Raw genomic sequence first — 16914 nt, forward strand, 5'->3', positions numbered from 1 at the left:
TTGTAGCAGAGATTTCAAGTACGCCACATCCTCCAGTGCAGTTTGAATGGCATCTTGATTGTCAGAGACATGCTGCTCTACTTTAGTGAACCATAAGTCATAGGTTGTCATACTCTTGGCCACTTCATCCAACTTCTGACCAATGTTTTTGAACTCTGGTTTAAGCGCCTCAACCACGGGTGCTTTGAGCTCAGTGACTGCTGTCATAAGAACTTAACATAAGGCTTGCCATACAGGATCAGACCAAGGGTCCATCAAGCCCAGTATCCTGTTTCCAACAGTGGCCAAGACGGGTTACAAGTACCTGGTAGTATCCCAAGGGGTAGATAGATTCCAAGCTGCTTATCTCAAGAATAAGCAGTAGATTTCTGCAACTCTCCCTTAATAATTGTTAATGGACATTTCCTCCGGGAAGTATCCAAACCATTGTTAAATGCAGCTATACTAATAGCTTTCACCACATCCTCTGGCAATGAATTCCAGATCTTAATTATTAGTTGAGTAAAAAAGTATTTTTTCTTATTAGTTTTAAATGTATTACCCAGTAACTTCATTGTGTGTTCCTTGGTCTTTGTACTTTTCAAAGAGTAAACAACTGATTAACGTTTATTTGTTCCATTCCACTCATTTTATAGACCTCTATCATACCTCCCCTCAGCCGTCTCTTCTCCAAGCTGAAAAGTCCTAACCTCTTTAGTCTTTCTTCATAGGGAAATTGTTTCATCCCCTTTATCATCTTGGTCGCCTTTCTGGGAACCTTTTCTAATTCTGCTATATCTTTTTTGAGATGTGGTTACCAGAACTGAACACAATACTCAAGATGAGGTTGCACCATAGAGCAATAGAGGCATTATGCTATTCTGTTTTATTCTCCATTCCTTTCCTCATAATCCCCAGCATTCTATTTGCTTTCTTGACTGCTGCTACACACTGAGTAGAAGATTTCAATGTATTTTCAATGATGACACCTAAATCCTTTTCCTGAGTGGTGAATCCTAATATGGACCCTTGCATTTTGAAGCTAGAATTTGGGTTTCTCTTCCCTAAGTGCATCACTTTGCACTTGTCTACATAAATTTCATTATCATGCCCAAGTTTTGCAATATCCTTTTGCAATTTCTCACAATCCTCTTGTGATTTGACAACTTTGAAAAATTTTGTGTCATCGGTAGGCGTCATTTCTCGAGCAGGGGAGCGTCAGCCCTCCACCATCTTCCCTTCTATGATCTTTGGTTTAGCTTTCTCTCTTTATCACTCTAGTAAGCATTACCAAATATTGCACTCACAGATATTTCAATTGACGTCCTTGCACCCTACTATGCAATTTTAGCAGGTTTAAGTCTCTGATAGAGGCAGATTTAGTGGGTGAGAGATCAGAGCGGCGTAAGCTACATCTTACCTTGCCCAATGTACCACGTGATCTCTTAAAATATTTATATTCCACCTATAGCAGACTGGCTGTACGAAATGAATTACACCAAAAAAGGTCCTTATTTGGAGATCCTTGAGGAAGCCATGCACCAGTATAGACACAAAGTCTGCTGGTGGCTGTAGAAATTATAACAAACCTCAGGTCTTGCTCCTTTCTTACATCAATAAATGTCTTCTCCAGAAAGCAAGAGTAGCTGAGATCTTCCAGACGAGGTATAGGCTATGGCAGGTCTGGTAGGGGATCTCAAGGAATCCCTGTACAGTATTCCTCACCTGACCTCTGAAAGTCACTCAGCCAGTATCCTGATAATGATGAAAGAGATCAAGAAGGAAACCAGATGGTCTGATGGAGAGGAGATCAGTAGGAACTTGAAATGGGTCGATTTTACCCCTTCCCCTTTGGACTCATGAGGGAACTCCCTTGGAGACGGTAAATCAATCAAGTCTGAAAGTGAAGTCACTCTTCATCATAAGTCCTTGTCACAAGATATGAACCTTCTGAGGAAGCTCTGGTTCCCCACTAAGCAGAGAAAGTATGTCTGTCGTAGACAGGCAAGGCTCCAACTTCCCTCTCTGGTCTCCTGGGCTTAAGGAAGTAAAGAAATTCACCAACTCCGAAAACTGGGCCCCCACTGGTTGAGTGACCCTATGTACTGAAGTAGGATGAGACACATCCTCTGACATCCATACCGCCACCACAGCAGGTGGCATCAAATATGAGTGCAAGGGCACTGAGGCTGCAATCATAGAAGTACTGGGCTCCGATGCACTCCGTGGCAACTGAAGCAATTTGTCTCAGTGATTGATGCCAGATATGATCATTGGCACCAGAAGGGATATTTTCTGCGCCAATGCTCTACCCCTCCAAGGTAGACAGATGCCTACTCCCCTCAGCTGAGATTCTTTTGATGTCTATGCTGTATATTTTTGGCTTTGAGATGTCTGGTGACTACATTCTAGTACTCCTAGACATCTGAACCATGTTTGAAACAATAAACCACCAAACATTATTGTAGCGCTGGGTTGATATAGGAATAATGGAAAAAGTACTTCAGTGTCTTACATCTTTCCTATGTAATTAGAAATTTCAAGTTAAAGTTCAAAATCAAACATCTAGTTGGTATAATGTTACTAATGGGGTACTGCAAGGAACAGCCTTGTTAGCTTTACAATTCGACATCTATCTGTAGCCTACTTCATAATTTGGGAGTAGGCTACAGACTATATACAGATGATGTAGGCGCTGGTAGAAAAAATTGTACATCTATTTCTAATACCCCAGATCAAGTGGGACATTGTCTATGCTCTATTAAAGAGTAGATGAATAATAAACATACTTAATATAGGAAAAACCATTATAATACTACTGAGTAGATTTCTTTCAGAAATTTTTCCAAACTCATTTAAACTCAAGAGACTGAAACATCAAAATCTCATCAGTAGTAAGATTTGGGGATGGAGTTGGAATCAAACTTTTCTCTCAAAGAACAAATAAGACATGTAGTTTATGGAGTTTTTAATAAGCTCAAGGCATTGCATGGGCTGAAACCATTTTTAACTGCTACCAATTTTCAAATGATTCTATAATCCTTAGTAATTTCTAAAATAGACTAATGTGGTGACTGCTGTGACTTTAGAAAAATGGTCTGAGATAAGTTGTTTGATTTATTCACATCTTACAATATAGTGATGCAATACAGAAGACTGAATCAAGGTGAACTGAAAGCACATTTGTTTTTTGATTTGTTTCAAAAGCATGCTAAGAGGTGGTAGATGATCAGTTCTTTTGGTGCTCCTTATTAACAGAATTGTAGCCTATTGCGGGTATGAGATTACAGATTAAGGTTATCAGCACTCAATATTTTAGTTTGATACCACTTCTTTTTTCAGAGTTTACTGGGATATTCATAATCATAGAAGATTTATTGAAAACATTTTTTGAATAACTCTCAAAGTTTTTCTTATAGAAAAGGTAGAATAAGTTTTTATGCACTTCTATCACAAACACAAATGACAAATGTTATTAAACAACTCCCCCTGGGCCTCAACCCCGACCCCAGCCCCCTCCTACCAATTCCTCAATGTTCCAAGAAGGATGTACCTCTAGTCTTTGTCTAAAACTTAAAAATCACTACATTGGCTTTCAATACAATGGAGAATCCAATTTAAAATCGTGACAATGAATCATTGGGCTCTAAGTGGAAACACTCCAATATGTGTAAGTTCAACATTAAAGATCTACAAGCAACTCTGCAGCTTAAGATCATCTAGTCAAAATTTGTTAGAGGTATCGACCATACGTCAGGCTCTCCTTGATGAGACCAGGAAGAGAATTTTCACATTATTTATTTTAAAATGTTTCTATACCGCTTTTACAATGTAAAAATTAAAAACGGTTTACATACAGTACATACATTACCAGACTAATGCTGTGGAACAGCTTGTCAGATGAGATTAGGAATAACCACACTATTACATAACCTTTATGAAACAGGTAAAAGCTTTTTTTCCTTTAAGCAAGCATTTAACATTGCTATGAAATATTTGGTCTGAGTTGTCTACCAGGCATTGTCTGTTTCCTATTTTTGTGCTTTTTTATTTTCATGTTTTGTAATAATGTTTTACAGTATAATTTGATTGTATTTTATTTGTGTAAGTTTATATAATGTTGATTATGAGTGTTTGTTACCCACCAAGAACTCTGGATTGTGTGGGCTACAAATTATGAAAAAAAAATAAATATTTGTATTAATGGGAAAAACAGACTATTCAATTCAGAAGATAAATTGCATAGATGGGAAATGATCTTTTATTATGTTTTCAGATGTTATCATTCCATGACAGTATTCATCAGGCTTTCTATAGTGCTATGGTTTTTGGTTTTTTTTTTGTTTAAGTAAAATAAGCATACTAGACCAGTGGCTCAGACAGCATCTGCTGCACACTGCCATGTGGAAGATCCCCAGTTCAGTTCCTAAGTACAGTCTTCCACTCTCAGGTTGTTGGGGGAATTTGAGAGACAGCATTCACAGCTTTTAAGGGTGGGAAGTAATGAACACTGCTTAAGGGTGACACCTGGTAGCCGGAAGAAGCCCAGGTGCATGGCCCCCTGTTGAGGACCTTCTTGCTCTGACCAGACCAAGTGTACTTTGGGTAGGGGAGATATAAAACAGGGGAAAGAAATCCCTGGGAAGGGGTGATTGAAGGCTAATGGTGCCAGATCCCAGTCCTGGCTTCAAATGAGTTGAATGTCCAAAGGAACAGGGAGAAATGATCAGGTAAAAAAAAAAAAAAGCAAAAAAAAAAAAAAAAAAGCATTGTGTGTGTATGTATTTTGTCAATTTTATTCTTTTTTTTTTTTTATAGACAGGGACAAATTTTACAGCACATTTGAACATTTCAATGTGGTCAAGAAGAAGCATGGACAAGAGCTTTCAGCTGCTTGTCTATATTTTGCGTTGCAGTCACACCATGATTATGCACCGTCCATTTCCGTTGCCCTAGTCCACATGTTGCTTATGTGAGCAGACTGATTTGAATATCTGAAAAGTTATAAAACTAATGCATACTGTAATGAAAGAGGTAGAGTTGCTTACCTGTAACAGGTATTCTCCTGGGACAGCAGGATGTTAGTCTTCACATATGGGTGACATAATCAAATGGAGCCCAGCACGGAAAACGTTTGTCAAAGTTTCTAGAACTTTGACTAGGCACACTGAGCATGCCCAGCATGCCACTATCCACGCGGGGTCCCTCTTCAGTCTTCTAACATAGAATTACGAAAAAATAAAATAATAAACATGAGAAACCCAACTCTGCGGGGTGGCAGGCAGGTTTCGTGAGGACTAACATCCTGCTGTCCCAGGAGAACACCTGTTACAGGTAAGTAACTCTGCTTTCTCCTGGGACAAGTAGGATGGTAGTCCTCACGTATGTGTGACACTCTAGCTGCAGGCTTCTCCTGAACAATCATGAAAAAGATCTACAGGCACGCAACTAGGTGCCAACGGGCGCAACAACTAGAGCTATTGGTAACAAAGGGAGTTAGCCTGAACCCTAAAAAAGGGCCAGAGGCTGGAAAAGGTTGGTTTCACAGCTGAAAAAGATTTCGGAGGACAGACTGGCAGAAACTGCTATCGCGATGGCCATCTCTATTCAGGCAGTATTGCGAAGCAAAGGTGTGCAGAGAACTCCACATTGTAGCTTTGCAGATCTGATCCAGGGGGATCAGTCGCAAGTGGGCCACCAAGGTTGCCATGGCTCTGACTGAATGAGCCTTGACATGGCCTCAGAGCTGCAGTCCTGCCTGCTCATTAGCAGAACGAAATGCAATCTGGCAGCCTGTCGGACAAGGTCTGCTTAATCACCACAACTCCTAAACGGTTCTTGTCAAAAGAAAGAAAGTTGCATGGAGTGTCAATGTCCCGCCCTCTGCTCCAGGTAAAAGGCTAAAGCTCCCTTGCAATCCAGGTTATGGAGGGCCCATTCACCCTGGTATGAATAAGGATTTGTGAAGAAGGTGGGTAAGATGATTGACTGGTTCAGATGGAAATCAGTCACCATCTTCAGCAGGAACTTAGGATGAGTACGCAGAACCAGCCTACTGTGAAAGTACTTCGTGTAATGTGGATAAGACACCAAAGCTTGAAGTTCGCTGACTCTGCATGCCAAAGTGACCGCTATGAGGAAGACAACCTTCCACGTTAAGAACTTTAGGTCACAGGAGCGCAAGGGCTCAAAAGGAGCCTTCATCAGCTGGGCCAGGAACACACTGGGGTCCCAGGACACCACAGGTAGCTGCAGGGGAGGCTTCAGTTGAAGCAGACCCCCGGATGAAGTGCCCCATAAAAGGGTGTACTGAGATGGGGGCACCGTCCACTTCTTGGAGGTAAGCCCTAATAGCATTAAGATGCACCCTGACTGAGTTGGTTTTGAGGCCAGACTCCAAGAGATGAAGTAGGTAGTCCAGGAGCTTTGGGGTAGAGCATGAGAATGAATCTATCCTGCAATGTTCACACCAAGTGGAGAACCACTTCCACTTTAGGCCGTAAGACTTCCTAGTAGACGGCCTCCTGGACTCCAGCAGGACCTGGGACACCTCATCTGAGGCTTAAATCCGGCCTGCAGCTCTGGAATTCATTGCCAGAGGATGTGGTTAGTGCAGTTAGTGTAGCTGGGTTTTAAAAAGATTTGGATAAGTTCTTGGAAGAGAAGTCCATTAATTGCTATTAATCAAGTTGACTTAGGGAATGGCCTCTGCTATTACTGGCATCAGTAGCATGGGATATTCTTAGTGTTTGGGTACTTGCCAGGTTTTTGTGGCCTGGTTTGGCCTCTGTTGTAAACAGGATGCTGTGCTTGATGGACCCTTGGTCTGACCCAGCATGGCAATTTCTTATGTTCTTATCTGGGGAGCATAGATTTGAATTTTTTTCAGGTTTTTTGTTTGTGTGGTTTTTTTTTTTTTTAAGAGATGGTTCCAGCTCTCTGCTCCTGCCAAAAGAGCTGACATATGTGACCCTCTTCCAAACAAAACTTGGACTATGCAGAAATTCCTTGTCTAATAGCCTAAGAAATAAAGCAGACTTCTTGAGATTTAGGAAAATCATTAAAACAGAACTGTTTAAGCAGGCTTATAAGTAATTTGAGATTATTAACTATATATACTTTGGGGCCGATGCAATATTGTGCACTCAGGCTAGCGCACAGGTTAACCCGCGGTTGGACATGCGTTTTGTACTTGCTAGGCTAACACCTGATGCAAAAAGGGGATTAGCAAGTCCAGATCACTTGTCCAAACTTGTTCGGAGCTAATAGCGCTCATCACATGCAAATGCCATGTAGCTAAGGCTATTAGCTACCACCCATGATGCAAAAAATCCTTGTTCGCCCAACACGCCCTTGGTTAATGCCACAAATTTAACAGCCACAAATTTAACACCACCCCGGGAGCTGGCATTAAGCCTTACAGTGCATATCAGGCTGAATGAAAATACAAAAAAATCGTGCTGTGGTTCCTCCTTAGTATTGTCGCGATACAATGTAGGAAGAACCGCAGAAAGCAGCACCATGCTAAATTTTAAATATTTGTCTGAAACAAAAAAAAAATTTCTGTGCGCACAATATACATGGCTCCAGGCCATGTATATTGTGCATCAATTAGCTGCCACAGGATAAAACAAACACTCGTAAATTGGGCATCCATTTTGGTAACCCACATACAGCCACATCTCCTGGGTGCCTGATGCCAAGAATGGACTAGGAATGCACAATTTATCCCTAGTGGGTCCGATTTAGCGTGCCGGCTCATTTACATATTGCATCATATGCTCAAGAGAGGTGAATGTGCACGCATTAAAGAACAGGCACCCAGTTTTTTTACATGCACTTTATTGCATCAGCCTGTTTGAGTTTTATTGAGATTTTATGTAACATTCATATGTAATTTATGTTTGAGTCTTTTATGTCTTAACATTTATGTTATTTGCAATTTATGTTAAGCAATTATGATGCTAGTGTAACGTCAATTTTTAAAAAGGGATCAAGGGGTAATCCAGGAATACTCCTGCCCTGACAGTCCTGGAAAATTTCTTTTTTTTTTTTTTTATAATTTATATTTTATTAAGTTTTCAACAAATATAGACAGCATAAGCATGCCACAAAATCAGGACATGGTGATATATCAAATATAAAGAAAAAGAAAAATATATCACAGAAAATATTCATCTAATATCCTTGGTACTCTGAAATAAGGGAGAATCAAGGTTACAAGAATGCAATATCACAAATCAAATATCAGGAAATCGAAGGGAGATGGATTATCCATAATATATTACCGCTACCATCTAGCTAACCTCACCAGGAGATTGATAGGAATCCAAGAAAGAAGCTAAATGAGATGGTTCAAAGAAAACATAGTATGCATTATTAATATTCATAACACATTTATAAGGAAATCAGACTATAATCTGGGCGCCTGTCTAGCTCGTGGGCAAAGAGCCGGGAATTTGTTCCATCATTGTTGAGTCGCTCTTGATATGTCCAGATAAATCCAGATCTTCTGCCCTAAATATAGGGTATCACAATTATGTAGAAAAAGACTAAGAACTGAATCTCGGTCTGATGGAAACACAAAATTTCCAAGAGTTCCACGACTTTCAACTTGATTTTCCGCTGAAGACTCCAATAATTCAGTTAAATTTATAGCTGTAGAAGGGGAAACAGGAGAAGCACTCTCTTTCCTCTCAGATGGCAAAAGGTAAATTCTAGAAATGGGTGGAATTACATCTGTTGAAAAATGTAAAACGTCTTGCAAATAATTTTTAAATTGTTCCCTAGAAGAGCTCAACTTTACCTTCAGAAAGTTCAAAATTCTCAGGGTTAAATATCTAGTAGAATTTTCTAGATTTTCCAGCCTTTTAGAAGAGGAGAACTCACCTTGAATTAGACCATTCTGAATAGATTGTATCTTTTTCACTTTAGAATCAAACTCATCTATCTTAGATAAGTGAGCTGTAATAAGTGGGTCCATAGAATGAACATAGCTCTGAATATCCTTCATGACTAAAGTAAGTGAAGTTATAGAGCGTTCCAATGACAGGAGTACATTCCAAACTGAGTCAAGAGAGTTATTACAGCAGGTTTAACCAGTAAAATCTGAGAAGAGGAACCTACCACAGAAATTTGAGGAAGTTCTCTGCCTGTAACCTGGGAGGTTCAACAACATATCTCCCAGATGGAGTAGAAGCCGAGGCAGAGTAGCCATGTTCTATTTCCGAGCTCAGCTTAGTTGACGTTCCTTCCAGTGGTAGAGATGACAAAACATCCCTGGGTTCACACATCTTGGTATTCACTGCTAAAACCACCTCAGCAGTAGCCGCTTCCATGAACACCATCTGTTCAAGCGACTCACCCAGTTTAGCTGCATCGGGATATGCGGGGAGAGAGGGAGTAGCAGGAACTCCAGGGCTTAAAGATGTTTTGTCCCGGGACACTGGCACGCACTCAGTACTGGTGTTCTCAGCGGACCTTTCACCTGGAGCAGTTTAATCCAAAGTGGTGCAGAATCAGGATGGGCTGAGATGAGGCCGAGGTAACCTGTCTCACCTGCCCTTTCCTCTTTGTATCCGGCATTATTTTCTAGGTAATTGAGAAAAGAACGAGCGATTCGGAGCTCCCAACACCACGTCCTCCCCTGAAGATGCCATCTTGATTCTCCCAGCATCCACTAGGTCCTGGAAAATTTCTCATAAATGCACTATTAAGTTGCCAAGAAAACAAACTGGTAATCGATCCAAGGTGGCTGTCAGCAATGAACACAAGTGGATGGATCGGTTTTAAAACAGGATTTTATTGAAGCTTGCCTGACTCTGGCCGAGTTTCGCTCAAAGAGCTGCCTCAGGGGCTTAAAAGCCACTTGAATTGGCTTAAATCATCTCAAAACTGTCGCGTAGCAAAGTCAGAGAAGTGTTGCACAGCAGGCTTTTAAAATAGTATTCAAATCAAGTACTTGCAAAAGCTTTCAAAGTAGTGGTATTGCATTCCTTAGTGCTTTTTTCTCATCTCTGCTTATCTTCCTCCATTCACAGAGCATTTCCAAAAACATTCAGTCATTTGTTTTTTTCATAAGCAAAACACCAACTAGCAATTGTGGAAATCTCTTTCCTTGTCCTGCAGGCCGCGGACAAAAGAAATCGAAGCAGGCAGCACGCAGCTCGGTGTATTTGTAGCGAGGATAACTTTCATAACCAGCGCGTATAGCTGACCATACCAGAGTGACTTTCACTTACAGGCAAGCTGTCCTCACCAGAGTAACCCTTACTCATGGGCAGCATCACTTTCCTGAAGCTCCCTGAAGAAGGAGTTGCACACTCTGTAACCCTGCAGTGTTGGAGGACAGACGTCAGGACCACATTAAAGACTGCCAGTCTTGGAGATAAGTGCACTTCATACTTTTGCTAATTGTGCATTACTCTGAGTTACTCACAGCTTCAGCCAGGAGAATATATGGACTCAGTATAAAGTGACCGATGATTAAAACAGCCCTTGTGCCTTAAAGGCTTCACCTATAAGCCATCGCACAAAGAGACACCATATGATGGTTACCTTATACTTCCATTAAGAGATGTGATAAGAGCCTTACTTTCTAGCAGAATATTTATTTTACCAGGAAAACCTTGGCAGAACCTGCTCAACTGAGGGAGGGAGACTGACTGACCTCAGGGGCCCCAAACTTCATGCAGCTAGGCTCTAATCCACAGCACAGGAATACATATCCAACATCTGCTGGAGACAGAATACTGGCAGGCTGATGTCAGCGAGCTTCTTGATCTTGGTCTCTATCTACTGGTTGGTGGGCATAACCCATTCATATGGACTGACCTGACTGGATGGAGAAGTAGTATCATTTCAATGAAGCCAATCCAAACAAACATGGGCTCTGCCAAATGCTTTAGTAGGGTTAGATAGTATTGGTGGCCTATGCAGCTTGATGTCCGGGCAATAGAGTTATTGGTATGAGAGCCGTTTAGCTTATTACTAAACTTAGTAGTAGGACATAAAGGATACTGGGGTTGGATTAAATATGGGAACCTGTATGCTCATCTACATAGGATGATAGAGCACCAATGACGAAGACAATAAAAACTGTCATGGAAATGATATCCTAAGTGGTCAAGCTTTTATGGATACAGCAAGAATATATCATTAGCAGTATGGACCAGAATAATTGGATAGGTCAGTTGTCTTTATCTACCATAAGAACATAAGACATGCCATACTGGGTCAAACCAAGGGTCCATCAAGCACAATATCCTGTCTCCAACAGTGGCCAATCCAAGTCACAAGTACCCAAACATTAAATAGATCCCATGCTACTAATACTGGCAACTAGTAGTGGCTATTCCCTATTGATTAAAAGTAGTTTATGGATTTCTGCTCCAGGAATTTATCCAAACCTTTTTTAAACCCAACTACACTAGCTGCCTTAACCACAACTTCTGGGAACAAATTCCATAGCTTAACTGTGTGTTGAGTGAAAAATAATTGTCTCCAATTTGTTTTAAATGTGCTACTTGTTATCTTCATGGTGTTCTCCCTAGTCCTTGTATTATCTGAAAGAGTAAATAACTTTCACATTTACCTGTTCAAGTCCTTTCATGATTTTGTAGACCTCCAACATACCCCCCCTCAGCCATCTCTTCTGCAAGCTGAAGAGCCATAACCTCTTTAGCCTTTCCTCATAGGGGAGCTGTTCCATGCCCTTTATCATTTTGGTCACCCTTCTCTGTACTTTTTCCAATGCAACTATATCATTTTTGAAATGCAGCGACCAGAATTACAAACAGTATTCAAGGTGTGGTCTAACCATTGAGTGATAAAGAGGCATTATGACATCCTCTTTTATTTACCATTCCCTTCCTAATAATTCCTAACATTGTTTTCTTTTTTTGACCACCACAGCACACTGAGCCAACAATTTCAATGTAATATCAAGTATATTGCCTAAAGCTTTTTCCTGGATGGTAACACCTACAATGGAACCTAACATCATGTAACTACAGCATGGGTTATTTTTCCCTATATACATCACCTGGCACTTGTCCACATTAAATTTCATCTGCCATTTGGAAACCCAGTCTTCCAGCCTTGCAGGGTCCTCCTGCAACTTATCAAAATCTGCTTGTGATTTAACTACTCTGAATAATTCTGTGACATCTGAAAATCTGATTAAAAAGAATTGGTCCAAGTAGAGATCCCTGAGGCACTCCACTGTTTACCTTTTTTTCCCCACTGTGAAAACTGACCATTTAATCCTATTCTTCATTTCCTGTCTTTTTACCAGTTTGCAACCCAAAGGACATCACCTCCTATCTCTTGACTTTTTAGTTTTCTTAGAAGCCTCTCATGAAGAACTTTGCCAAACGCCTTCTGAAAATCCACATACACCATATCTACCAGTTCACCTTTATCCACATGCTTATTCACTCCTTCCAATAAATGTAGCAGATCTGAGAGGCAATACTTCCCTTGGGTAAATCCATGCTGCCTGTGTCCCATTAGACCATGCGCAATTGTTTCTCCCTCTTATTATTAACTTTTGACTTATATTCACGATTTTCTCTCTCACTCCTACCCCCCTCATCCTCCCTTAATTCACTATCCTGAAAATACTCTCCTGTAAATATCCTGTAATTACCCCCCTGCCCCGTAAACAGTGATTCTCTAATCTTTAACTTCCCTCAGCCCCTTCTATTTCCACAATTCTCCTTAATTCCCTCCACCCCAGTTAATTAGTAAATTGTAACTCCTTTATTCAACAATAATGATCTTTGTCCTTATGCAACTTTTAATGATCCCTGTATTTGCTATGTTTTCCCTTAGCCCATATTAACTATTTTTGTTTTAATTGTTTAATACTGTTTTAAAACCGTTCTATGTAAAGCTATGTTAGCTGCATTACCAGTTCTGTGGAAACCGATGTGATGTTCCGAACGAATGTTGGTATACAAAAAATGTTAAATAAATAAATAAAATGTCTATATCATCTGTGATTTTATTCTTTATAACAGTTTCCACAATTTTTCCTGGCACTGAAGTCAGGCTCTCCTGTCTATAGTTTCCCATATCACCTCTGGAGTCTTTTTTATACATCGGGGGTTACATTGGCCACCTTCCAGTCTTCAGGTATAATGGATGATTTTAATGATAGTTTACAAATTACTTGTAGTAGATGTGAAATTTCATTTTTTAGTTCTTTCAGAACCCTGCAATGTACATCATCCGGGTCCAGATGATTTGCTACTATGCAATGCATGGCAATGTATTACAATCATGGGAGGAGTTTAGTTTGGAACAGCCAACCCCCAGGGCTACAACTTCTATCCCTGACGACACCATCTCCCTCCTGAGCCCTGCGGAAAATCTTCAGGCTGTGAGGTTTTCTTTCATAGAGTCTAATAATCTGTTTAAATAAAAACAGGGGCAAAGCATCTGGAACAAGACCAAAATAAGTCAACATTTAAAAAAAAAAAAAAAAACAAAACACAACCCAAAAAACCCCACCTCTTCCACACTCCTAGCTGATCATTTCAACAGTGTTGCAAAACTGAAGCTATATTTTTTCCTTTCCTCGCAACTGTATGGTATAGCGCGTGCATACAAAACAACTAGCATTCACCTTAGGTGGTGGTAGGAAAGTGTCAGCACATTAATTTAATAACTCTGGATTCTTGAAGGAACATGAAATATGCGTTTGGATAACTCAACAACATTTTAAGGGGTTTATTTTACATATTTTAAAATAAATTTCTTACAAGACTGTGCCAAACTCGACAAGAGAAGACAGCTTACCTTTCTTCTACCAGATCATAGCAGCACCCTGGAATGGAAACAGTCCAGCAAGCAAAATGTTTTAATTTTCAAAATGTCTTCCTCCTCAAGAACAGTGGAGAGGGCTCAGTTGCGTTCTGTTCCTTTTCTTTGCCATAAATGTTTATGATCCCTATGAACTCCAGCATTTTTTGTTATTTTGCAAAACTTATTTGCTTGCTCTTTTTCTGTTTTTTTTTGGCTGGGAGTTGATGTTATTAAGTGCTACCTCTGCAGGATCTTGAGCTCTACACTTTGGACTGAAGCTTGTTAAAGCTCCTATTTGCAAGCCACCTGACTTTGTAAATTTTTAATTTGTCCTGCTGAATTATTTTTCTTACACATCCAAGTCACGCTTCTGTTTGGAATGCATGTGATTTAAAGTGTCTTACTCTCATAGGGGCCACTGCAAGAAGTGCAACATTTCATTCTTACCACATCTTAAAATACAAACACACATACTATCATTACATACCGTATACTTACACATTATTAAAAACACCAGTAAAACAAACAAAATAATTAGCAACATTTAATTAAATAACTCCTGGAAGTAATTTGAATATTATTTTGCGTAACTTAAGTACTACAGGAGGGAGATGGTGTCGTCAGGGATAGAAGTTGTAGCCCTGGGGGTTGGCTGTTCCAAACTAAACTCCTCCCATGATTGTAATACATTGCCATGCATTGCATAGTAGCAAATCATCTGGACCCGGATGATGTACATTGCAGGGTTCTGAAAGAACTCAAAAATGAAATTTTACATCTACTACAAGTAATTTGTAAACTATCATTAAACTATCTGATGCTAGAAATAAATCCATCTCCAGGCATACATGAGCACATTACTAAAATCAATCCAACCCAGGTGTTTTCATATTACATAAAATTTTGGATTGTGATACCCCATTTGTTTTGGAGTTTTTTTTGTGATCTGGTCTTGGCACTTTTTTCAGTAAGCAGCTCTGCTATTGTTGAACAATTTTTTCCAAATTGATTACAAATGGGACAGTGAATGGTTTCTTTCCCCTAATTATTATTTTTAATGGACAAATTAAATTCCTTTGTATGTTCTACACTCCTTTATAGTACTTACCGGTAGTTATTTTAGGATACTGCTTGTTTCTAAACTCTATTCCTTATAGTAGGAAAGAACCCAGTTGAAAGCAAAGCTAAAGATTCTCTCATGTGCTCAAGAACTATAGGGTAACGAGTCTTCCTCCTACAAGCACAGAGGATCTTTCCAGAGCTTCCTAAGAAAGCTATGTTGATATGTAGAGTTGTTTCCTCTGGATCCACAATTCCTTAATTTAACATTTAGCTTACCTTTTACATAAGAGAAATCTAGTATATAAGGACTCTCAATGGAAAGGCTAGTCAAACAAAGAGCGCTTATTACAGGTAAATAATTTTTTCTTGGATAACAAGCAATTCAAAGGAGCTACATAGATGGGATACTCCAGTTTAAGTGTCTTCAGAAACAAAAATGAGCAACCAACAATGAATGAGAAATATGTTTATATGGAGGAGGCCTTTTTTGGTCTTGTTAGCTCTTTCTTAAAAATGCAACACAAATTATAACAAATAAGACAAAACAAGAAGATATCCCAAAATTAGAACAATAGGCTTAGGGATGTACTCTGCAAGCAAGCCTTGGAAGATACAGTACAAAGCTAGAATCCCAACGAGAAGATATAACTAGGCAACAGCGATTGGTGAATGTGTTTACTGAACTTCACTTCACAGTCTTGCAAATCTCTTCTAATGAGGTACATCTTAGATTAGTAACTGATGTCACCAAGGATGGGCCTTGGCATGCCCTTTTAGTGTCATAGAAAACAACAATTAAAGAAGCAAGCTTTGATTCAATTAGAGATAGTGGTCTTTGTCACTGCAAGTCCTGGCCTGCTGGTATCAAAAGAAAACACCAGGATGAATTTACTAAGGCCTTTGTTGGGTGGGGCCAGATGAAATTCAGCTAAGGGCCACATCTGGCCATAAATTAAGAGCTTCAGTTTCAGTTAAGTATAGAGGAAAGAGGCTAGTGATGTCACAGAACATGATGGCCGCTTAAATCTGAGCTCCAGCCTTTCTTGAGTTTTTTATCATCAGAATTGCTGCAATTCCGACTCAATCGAGGCTCTTTTTACTATATGATACAGAGTTTTATAATGCCCAATTGCCTTAAGGAAAAAAGGTCTTGATTTCAAGCAATTTTGCTATGTTAAGAAGTCTGTTAAGACTGATGGGCCCGATGGAGAGGAGGAAGCCGCAGACTTACTTATTTCTGATATGGATACCGACCCGAATGCGTCGGGGTGAATTTGAACAAGCTGCCGACTAGAGTGGAATTTTGGCCACAATGATAGCAGATATGCGTGAGGAAATGTCGAATACTGGGCGGAGAGTCGATGAGTGCAACATGCGACTAGAAGCATAAACTGATAAAGAGGGGAAATCACAAAAGCAATGTGGTCAACTTTCCCTGGAAAATTTGGATCTTCAGGCAAAAATTGAGGACTTAGAGAACTGTAACCGCAGGTACAACCTCCGTTTCCGAGGCATACCTGAGTCAGATGAATATTCAGATTGCATTGCAGTGGTTCAGCAACTTAGCATTTTCTTTTTGGGACAGAATAAAGATTCGGAGTCACTGACTGCAGCCTCAGCAGTGGAAATTGAGCAAACACATAGAACACTGGGCCCCAAGGTGGGGAATAAACCCCACAATATTATTGCTTGATTTAATTGTTTCTCAAGAGGACATGCATTAGTGATAAACTGCTGTCTTTTCATAAGTAGGACTATTGAGCCTGGTAGTAGGCGTTTGTGTTGCGGCTACTGAGATGACACTAGAACCAGAATATCATTTTTGTACGGTGAGCTCTACAGGGAATGTCATAATTCTGCTTTATATCCATAACTGTGGGTCAGGGGGGTTCCTGTGGATGCAAACTGTACTTTTACATTTAGCCCTATGATGGTCATGTATTCAGTGTGTCACGCATGTGGGAACCATCTGTCAGGTGTAGCCCGACAGAAAAAAGGTTGAGAACCACTGCTCTAAAGGAAAGGCAGGATAGGGGAGATATGATATAAATAATTAAAGGACTC

The 16914-nt window shown here is 40.0% G+C and overlaps 1 protein-coding gene across 4 annotated transcripts in view; it reads right to left on the minus strand.

The window, feature by feature from the left end:
- Positions 1-16914, minus strand: part of RALBP1 (ralA binding protein 1) — a 107806-nt gene that overhangs the window by 47511 nt on the left and 43381 nt on the right. Inside the window, exon 1 of one of the 4 annotated variants that reach the window (XM_029590997.1) lies at positions 13783-14041. The exons of the other annotated variants lie outside the window; for them this stretch is intronic. The gene's annotated coding sequence lies outside the window, so the exon portion shown is untranslated. Of the gene's footprint in view, positions 1-13782; positions 14042-16914 lie in introns of those variants that run through there. 4 annotated transcript variants of the gene reach the window in all.

This window comes from Rhinatrema bivittatum, chromosome 2 (assembly GCF_901001135.1).
Source record: "Rhinatrema bivittatum chromosome 2, aRhiBiv1.1, whole genome shotgun sequence".
NCBI lineage: Eukaryota > Metazoa > Chordata > Amphibia > Gymnophiona > Rhinatrematidae > Rhinatrema > Rhinatrema bivittatum.